We start from the raw sequence: 8,702 nt of genomic DNA on the forward strand, positions 1-8,702 counted from the left end.
CAAACTGCAAGAAAGCAACATTTCTAACTTTGATTTCTTGGGACTAAATGTTCTGCTATGTTCCTGATCAAATGAAATAATAAATGTCATGTATAATGATGAAACTTGGGAGGTCCTTTGGATAACAGAGAATCATTCATTCTTGGAGCTCTTGGCATATCAGGTGATGTAACAACATATTGTTGTGATATTTAAAGTTGTTAAATGTCTATTTGCCATTATCAGAAAGATAAGCCAAAACCATTTCATATCCTAATATCATAATAGTGCACGGCAACAGGCGATCTTTATTTAATATCAGCGACTTATCCTTCAAGAAACTGTGTGTGTGTGTGTGTGTGTGTGTGTGTGTGTGTGTGTGTGTGTGTGTGTGTGTGTGTGTGTGTGTGTGTGTGTGTGTGTGTGTGTGTGTGTGTGTGTGTGTGTGTGTGTGTGTGTGTGTACAGTAGTCAGATAAAGAGCCTGAAATCAAACTTGTAATCTGGTTTGGGGGAAATACTTGATTGAAATGGTCATGGTGTGTGAGTGTGTGAAGGGTTTGTGGATCCGCACTAATGTGACAGTTTGAAGATTACACTGACCACGCTTTGTATCAGAATGTTAGTTCTTGGGAGAGCTTCAGCAGCTCGTAGAGTATACAGACTGATCCTCAGTGTGTGTACAGGGGTTAGAAGTGTGTGTTAGGGTGATACATTCTAACAGAGGAGGGACACGTTTTTGCAAATTGGAAATAAACATCTAATTTTTACAAAATAAGATGAAAAATCTGGTTTCATTTTCTGTTTTGTGTAGCAGTGATGACGTATTTCTGTAGGCAGACCCGGAGATTAGCATAGCAAGGGCTCCCTCCACTAAAAGCCAATAGGATTTTTCCATTGCAGAAAATAAGATTTGTTGCAAACACACATTTATGATACTTACACGTTTTTTCCATCAGGATGACCTCCACTTATTTCAGTTGAAAACTCGATTCTGATTGGTTAATTTGGAGATATCAGAGGTCTGCTAATTTTCGCTAACAGACTGCTGCTAAGAAGAACTTGAGTTGCTAAGGAGGCTCAAGGAAATATTTGCACTCATATCAATCAGCAGTAAGAAGTCAATTCAATTTACCGTCAGCTGCGGACAACAATCAGAAGACACCATGGAATATTTTTTTGATTTTAAATTTGTATATTTGTGGAGAGCACGAAACTTGGATTCATGATGGAAAACTGTCTCTAGAAAAGAAACAAGGGCAATAAACCGCCCCGCTGCACACTATCCCTTACATAACACACCAAAGCATTAGGCTACAGTATAATGGAACTAAAGAACAGTCACATGACTTCACCTCACCACATTAAGCTTGTATTAACCATCATTCTTTCTCGGGAATCCAACCAAAAACTATCTTGAGATTTACTAAAAATGTATACATTTCTTAAGACTGTGAAGAAAAAACCCACAAAGATACAGGAGTCCAGAATGATTATGTATGAACATTGACAAGACACGTGGCATTTGCCAAAAAAGAAAGGGAAAACAGAAAGAGAGTCTGGAGAAAAACTGATATGTTTACAAAACTAGACTTCATACAGATTCAATCAGTCGTTAGGAAGATATACGACCTAAATTAAAAGGGAAAAAATGACAAATTATCTTTAAAGCGAGTCAATTACCTAAAATTAAAGATTCATATTGAAATATTTTCAGTGGGAAATATTTTTTTACAGACAGAAAAGAGACCACTTTGATGAATGTTAGCGGTATATTGAATATTAAAAGTGCACAGACTCCTGAATATTTCAACACAATAAATGCACATTTAAGACAAAAGCTATAAATCTCTGCGAGATCTCTGCACACTGAACACAAAGCACTTGATCCTTTTCTCATATCTCGCATTATGGAATGCTGCAAAGTAAATAGACGCCGCATTGAAGGAGTAAAAAAGAGGTATAAATAGAAGTTGTTATTCCAACCCATCTAATGTGAAACAACATCATTTTCCTGACAATGCTTCTCAGCTTCTTTTAAACCAAACACAGCGCTTTAATACGGCCCTTTGTTTCGCCTGTCTTTCTGTTCTATTATTGCAAAGAATTGTTGCTCTAGATCTACAGAGGAACTCACATGCTCCAGATTAAACTGGTCACCATAATCAGGCTGAAGAATTTAATTGTAAGAGCTTCTGCTGGCACTGTTTTCTCTCTTTTCTGTCCTCCTTGACAAAAATCTGACAGTGGCTTTGCATGGCAAACCTGTTTAATGAATGACTAATCCAGGAAGAGCGCATTATGGCAAACTGTCACACACACATTGTACCAATATTAACTTGAATTTACATTATCATCCTCTGGTAATGCTGGAATATTTGGATTTCCATTAATGCATGGCCCTTTCTGTGTGAAAAGCAAACAGCAGTGAACTAAATCTGTTTCCCCCTCTTTTGATTGGATGTTGGTGTTAACGCTGTAAGAGGAGCTTTCTTTATTGGGATGACAGCTCCAAGGCTTCCCTACTCCTCGCAATCAAGCTCACAAACAAAAGACCCCGCTTGCATTACCCAAAACCTCTTCACAAGCAGCAAAGCCCAACTCCTATTCCACCATTGTACTGCTGCTGTAAATCAAGCAGAACAAAGAGCAAAGGCACAATCACACGGGCCGCACCATCATCCTTATATAAAACATCAACCCAAAGAACAATGATTCAGACACTCGTGTGAAGAAGTACTTTTCCTCCTCCAGTTATTTATTGTTCATCTTCGAGCTCTCTATTCACTGTTTATATTTCTATTATCCTATTTCTGACACTCCACACTCAAAATAAGATTCCGTTTGTTCAGGGTGGGTACCAAACATGGCCACACCATGTAGCAGTCTGAGCTACAGATGGATCTGAAAAACACACTTCATACAGATAATACTTTCATATTGTATACTATACTTGCTAATATATGCTTTGAACTTGGTGACATTCTGGCAGGATAAATGGAATACAGAATAGGAAATGAACAAATATGAGGCCTTATATTAGATACAATTAAAATAAATGATATCAGACGGAATAGAAAATACTCTTTGATAATATTGCAATAGTATAAAATAATAAAAGTAAATGTGTGGCTGCCAGACCTAATTCTCTGATGTAGAGAAAACAGGGTGATGTAGACTAAGCCTGCTTATTTTGGCAAGATTGTACATATTTATATCCCTGAACAACAGCACAAAAAAACCAACTAAATACATGTTTTAACCACAAACAATGTAAATGTTTAATGTGTAGCTACCAAAATGTCATATACAAATGCTGTATACAGAATAAAACCATCTAGGAATGGATCAAACTAATCATGGCTCGGGACAGACAAATCCCTCCAGCCACACTGAACAAACTGAAATGTTGACTTTAATTAAATGTTTTATGTCAACAAATGTCACATAACATTTATTAGGTTAGTTGAAAGCAACAATATCAAGTTTAAATACAAAATATAGTTCATATTATTGCTTTCAACTAACCTCATACAGTGATGTGAAATCTGTTGACATAATGAATTAAAGTCAACGTTTGAGTTTTTTCTGTGCACCTTATTATTTAAAATACAAAGAGAAGGATTGGGGATTTGTTCAGGTAGGTAAACAGGACTGGTTTCAGTTAACTAAAGAACCAGACACAGCAAACCCACATCAAAGAATAGGCAGCAACAAAGGCCAACTCTCACATCACGTGTCTTGGCCAGAAATGTGCGCTTAAACTCATCACAAAGACTACAGCCAATGGCCAACCAGCATGTGCTTTCTGCTCCTGCCTGAGAGGAAGTGATATTTCAACACGCAGGCTGAGAGGTCTGTATATGTGATTAAAAAAGGGGGATAGAAGACCTAGGACTGCGGACATTATTATTGTTTGGATGTGACATAAATTGGCCTGAAAAACGTAGGTTCAAGTCTAAGTTGCACCATACTTTAAATGGTAAGTTTTACATTTTAAAACAATGTACCCAATCTTTGAAGTACTAGATTCCTTTAAAAAGTCATGGGAAGGACTTCTAAAAGGAATTATTTGTAAAGTATAGACTACAAAAATAATCTCACTCTATCATCACTTATGAACCAATTGTATGGTAGTGTCTATGCAGAGCCCCCGCCCCCTGACTGGGTTCTTTCCTTTTTGGTACATGCTAGTCATCAGTTCCTATATAAGACGTACCAGGTTCCAGAACCTAAGGACACATCAAAGAGGAGCCCACGAAATGGCGGACACAGCGGCGAAAAAACTTAAAACATTAAACGCCAAGCAGACAAAGCTCAGTCTAAGGTCGAGAGTTAATCTGGGAGAATTGGATTTAAACTTGTGTGTGTGTGTGTGTGTGTGTGTGTGTGTGTGTGTGTGTGTGTGTGTGTGTGTGTGTGTGTGTGTGTGTGTGTGTGTGTGTGTGTGTGTGTGTGTGTGTGTGTGTGTGTGTGTGTGTGTGTGTGGGGGGGGGGGGGGGGGGGGGGGGGTGGTATATATATCATAGCTGTACATAACCGATTGCTAACATCCTATATAGATATTTGTCACCATCAATCTGCACTACTTAGTTAATAATGCTTACACTTAGTTTGGTATGGTGGCCGCTTTTCACCAGTCACACATAATGACGGAGAGTCGGAGTGGAGAGGACATCCATAAGCCGAGACAAGCGGAGTGGAGCGGGGGAGACGGAAGAGCAAAGCAGCAAGTTTTGAATATTACTGACCCAGCACTTGGAAAAGGCAAAGCACAACAAGACGAAAAATGAATGCTTTTTAGTCTGGAAATCCTTTCACCCTCTCACATTCAGCAGATCAGATTAAGAGAGAGGTTTAAGAAGATTTTGACACGCACAAAAAAACTTCTGAGCCATGGGAGGGGGCGAGTTGGGGAAGGTGGTAGGGAGCAGTTTGTAATTCAGTGGCTTCAGGCAATTCATCACAGAAATTGAGTTTCTAATGCAGCATCTTGTGAATCCCTTTTGCCCTGTCAACGTTTTAATACGTTACATTGAGAATGTAAATCATGTTTGAAATTTGGCACAAACTCCCCTCCCCCCCCCTGCACTCACTCACTGCATCACACAGTCTCTCCTCACACAGAAAGTATGCACATGTATGCATCATAGCATCATGCAATCTGTAGGAGAACATCTTCGATTTCCTGTTTTAATTTTTTTATTCAAGACATCACATTATTTCATATATATTTACGTTGGGATTTTGCATAAAACATAGCAAGGAATGTCATTTCTCTGAATCCTGTCACAGAAATGTGAAATCGCATGAGACCAAACAGACAGTAATAGTAAGTCAGCAATGAAAGAAGAATCAGAATCCTCCTCACAGGCATTGCTTGTTTTTAAGCACAATGAATAGACAACTATCACGGCTATGACATCACTGTTTTTCATGACCTGTGGCACAATTAAGGTTAGATTTTTAAAAACATGTGAAACAACTGCATACAGTTGCACATTAAAAGCACACATTCCTAATACAAACAACTGTTCAACCATATTTGTACACCTGTTTACCATTGTGATTTTATGAAATTATTAACATATTATAAGTCTACATTTGCAAAGCCTTCACACAATTTTCTCTATATTAGTTTTATTAAGAGAATATAACCATTACAAAACCTAATTAATGGAAGCAAGTTAGCCCATCGCTAACACATTATTACCAGCATTTTCCTTTCCTGTTATCAACACCATGTTAGCCAAATTGTCACTAGAGATGTTCAAGCTGGTCCTCAGGTTCAGTATTGGGGTCGATCTGGAGATATTTTAATGGATCAATATCAGCTTAAATAAAGCTGATCAAATCCAATCCTTGTGTAGCTGAAGGTTGAGTACGCCACTTGATCACATCTTTTGATTCCAGCCGTAGGATCGTTGTTGCATACGCCTCTCTCTCCTTGTTTCCAGTCTGCCACACTTTGTATCAGGATAAAGGCAAAATACCACTAATGCAGTTCATTTCCATTCCATTGGACTCCTTTGTTCACTTCCGTAACAAAATGAAATCACTATGTAGCACTCACTCTTCTATTGGCTAGCACTCCAACACATTGTACGCTAAGACTAATGGGCGGGACACATATAATTGTCTCGAAAGGGACAATTAGACCGAATGTATGGAAGTCTATGAAAAAATGACCCTGCTTTTCACTTGATTCATCACGATTCAGTAAACATTTAATAACCTAATGAGTTTATGGTCTCAATTGCTATTATCAGGTCCTCCTTAATAAAGCATGATGTTCATTTCATACACTATAGTTCCATAGAAAGTAACACAAAAATGAAGCCCTATTATTGATAAAATATTCTCCATTGTATTGTCAAGGTATAACCCTGGAATAACCCCTTACTCAAGTTTAACCAAGTTTTTACAATATATATATTTGTATTTGTTTGAATGACTACAATAATATAATACAGCTACTATATTGTTTTTCACCTTTCAGACTGAAGTGTTTTCTAAAACTTTGTCGCAGTTTCTAAAACAACTTTTCTTAGTTGCAGTTATTAAAAAAGCAGTTTTTACATCAAAAATGTTTTACATGTTCCAATGAAGCACATAATGCGTGTTCTTAATAGAAGAGATGCAGCAAAATCTGCGTTCACACACAAAACGGTTCACCCAAAGTTCAGTCACTTTCTGGAGTGGAGCCACGTTCAGAACCTGTTTATGAGTGGTCGTTCAACAAGTTTGTAAAATGGCAAAAGTCAACAAGAGTTTGATTTTCTTTCATGGGCAACAATTCCGCCACTTGTTAACAGAAATAAGAATAAATAAATTCAAAAAATTAGGGCAGTTTTCTGTCATAAATGTCTTTTTAATTATAAATCACAAATATATAAAACATTCATTATAAGGCGTTTTACCTCATTTGCATTGAGCCTTTGTGAAATTAAAGACAAAAACAACATAAAATATTATTGTTCCAAACATAATGAGCTTCATGTACATAGGGGTAGTGGGTCATGCATGGGGAAGTTGCTTCAGCTTCAGGGTCTCTAGATAATGACTAACTGCTTGAGTGAAGAGCCTTTTATTTAGAAATAGCGTACTCTGCAATACAGATTATCATACATTTGAATGAGGAGGAATACATGAGCGAGGACATAACACAATGTGACTCACTTAAGCCAAAGTCCCAATGTACGTCCCATAATGAGTGCCTCTACAATCAGCAGAAAGACGGGGGAATAGAAGCTGTTGGACAGAGTAAACCTTCAGATCATTTGATCATTTCTAATGACCATATTGATCCTCTGACTTTTAACCTAGTGCTTTCACACTAGAAGAAGATGGACAACATGTGACACATCAGCATGTTACCTTTGTCATTGTGATTTTTGTGAGAATGTCAATTTTAACATGTTAGCATAGAGACATCAGTATTGTATAGGAGTAGTAAATCTGTTCCATCTGATTTGAAAATTAAAAAGCCATTTCATTTCTAGCACCAAATAGTTATCCAATAAATAATCTGAATTGTTTGTAGATTTCAATTGTTTGAAATTTTAACAACTCATCTTCACTTTTTTTTCAATGTTCACAAATTCAGAATCCAAAATTCAATATATATATTCAACATACAGTATATTTAAGTTGCCAAATTCAGTTGCAATAATATGATGTATAGAATTCAGATTAAACATCTGGGAACCCAAGTAAAGCATAGATTCTAGAGAAAGTCGAACCAACATCCAGCCAGATCAAGCTACGCTCATACGATCGCTCCATTGGTCACGGCACGAGGATGCGGGAAGACGTTCAGCTAAAAACATGAGACCCGGTAAAACGATGGTACTTCGGTGAGTATATTATCTCTGAGGGTACAAGATAACCCTACTTCTGGAATGGATATATCAGTAATACCCTCTTTTCCTAACAATTTTATGATATCAAATTGCTAAGTCTTCAACAGGAGAAATTGATGTTCATTTTGTAAAACATGTACAAAAATTATGAGTACATTGGTGCATGGCTACCTTGGCATTAACAAGACACTATCAAGACGCCTCATCCAAGGTGTAGATTCCAACGCATTGTTCAGTGTTCAGAGTTGAAATGTTTCCAGTCAGTACATTTGTGGTAAGCATGTGTTTTACTAGCCAAAATTAGCACCTCAATCAATGTCAAATTTCAGTCGCAGTGTCTTGTTGTTAGCTATGGAGCAGCTGAGGTGACAGGTTAAGGCAAACATGATGGTACTGTAGTGCAACATTAAGGAGCTGAAACACATTCACATCCCTACCCACTTTCTTCTGCTCTAGTGATTCTGGCTCGATGCCTGCTTTGCTAACCTTTAGGCTACGACAGTCCCCAATCAAACTTAGGTATAACAACATTTCCTCTAACATTGAATTTGTAATGTCAGTCATCCTTAAAGAATGCTTTTTTTGCTACCATTTGTGCAAATACAGAGCTGTAAGCATGTCTTCTTTGGTGGAGTGTGGCACTCATGCTGCTCCGCAAGGTAAAGTGCACAATGAGCACATTTGCTTCAAATACGGTACTATCATTTTCAGAGTGGGGGATCATAGTATTCAAATCCGTATTTAACCTTTCAAGGCAGGAGGATTATGCAGCAAAGTCTCCATTCCGAGCGGTTTCCTCGCCCCCTACTCCCCTGCCATAATAATGATCATTATCATCATTGTGTGAAAAGAGGATTATCAT

The sequence above is a fragment of the Trematomus bernacchii genome, unplaced genomic scaffold (genome assembly GCF_902827165.1).
Source record: "Trematomus bernacchii unplaced genomic scaffold, fTreBer1.1, whole genome shotgun sequence".
Taxonomy (NCBI): Eukaryota; Metazoa; Chordata; class Actinopteri; order Perciformes; family Nototheniidae; genus Trematomus; species Trematomus bernacchii.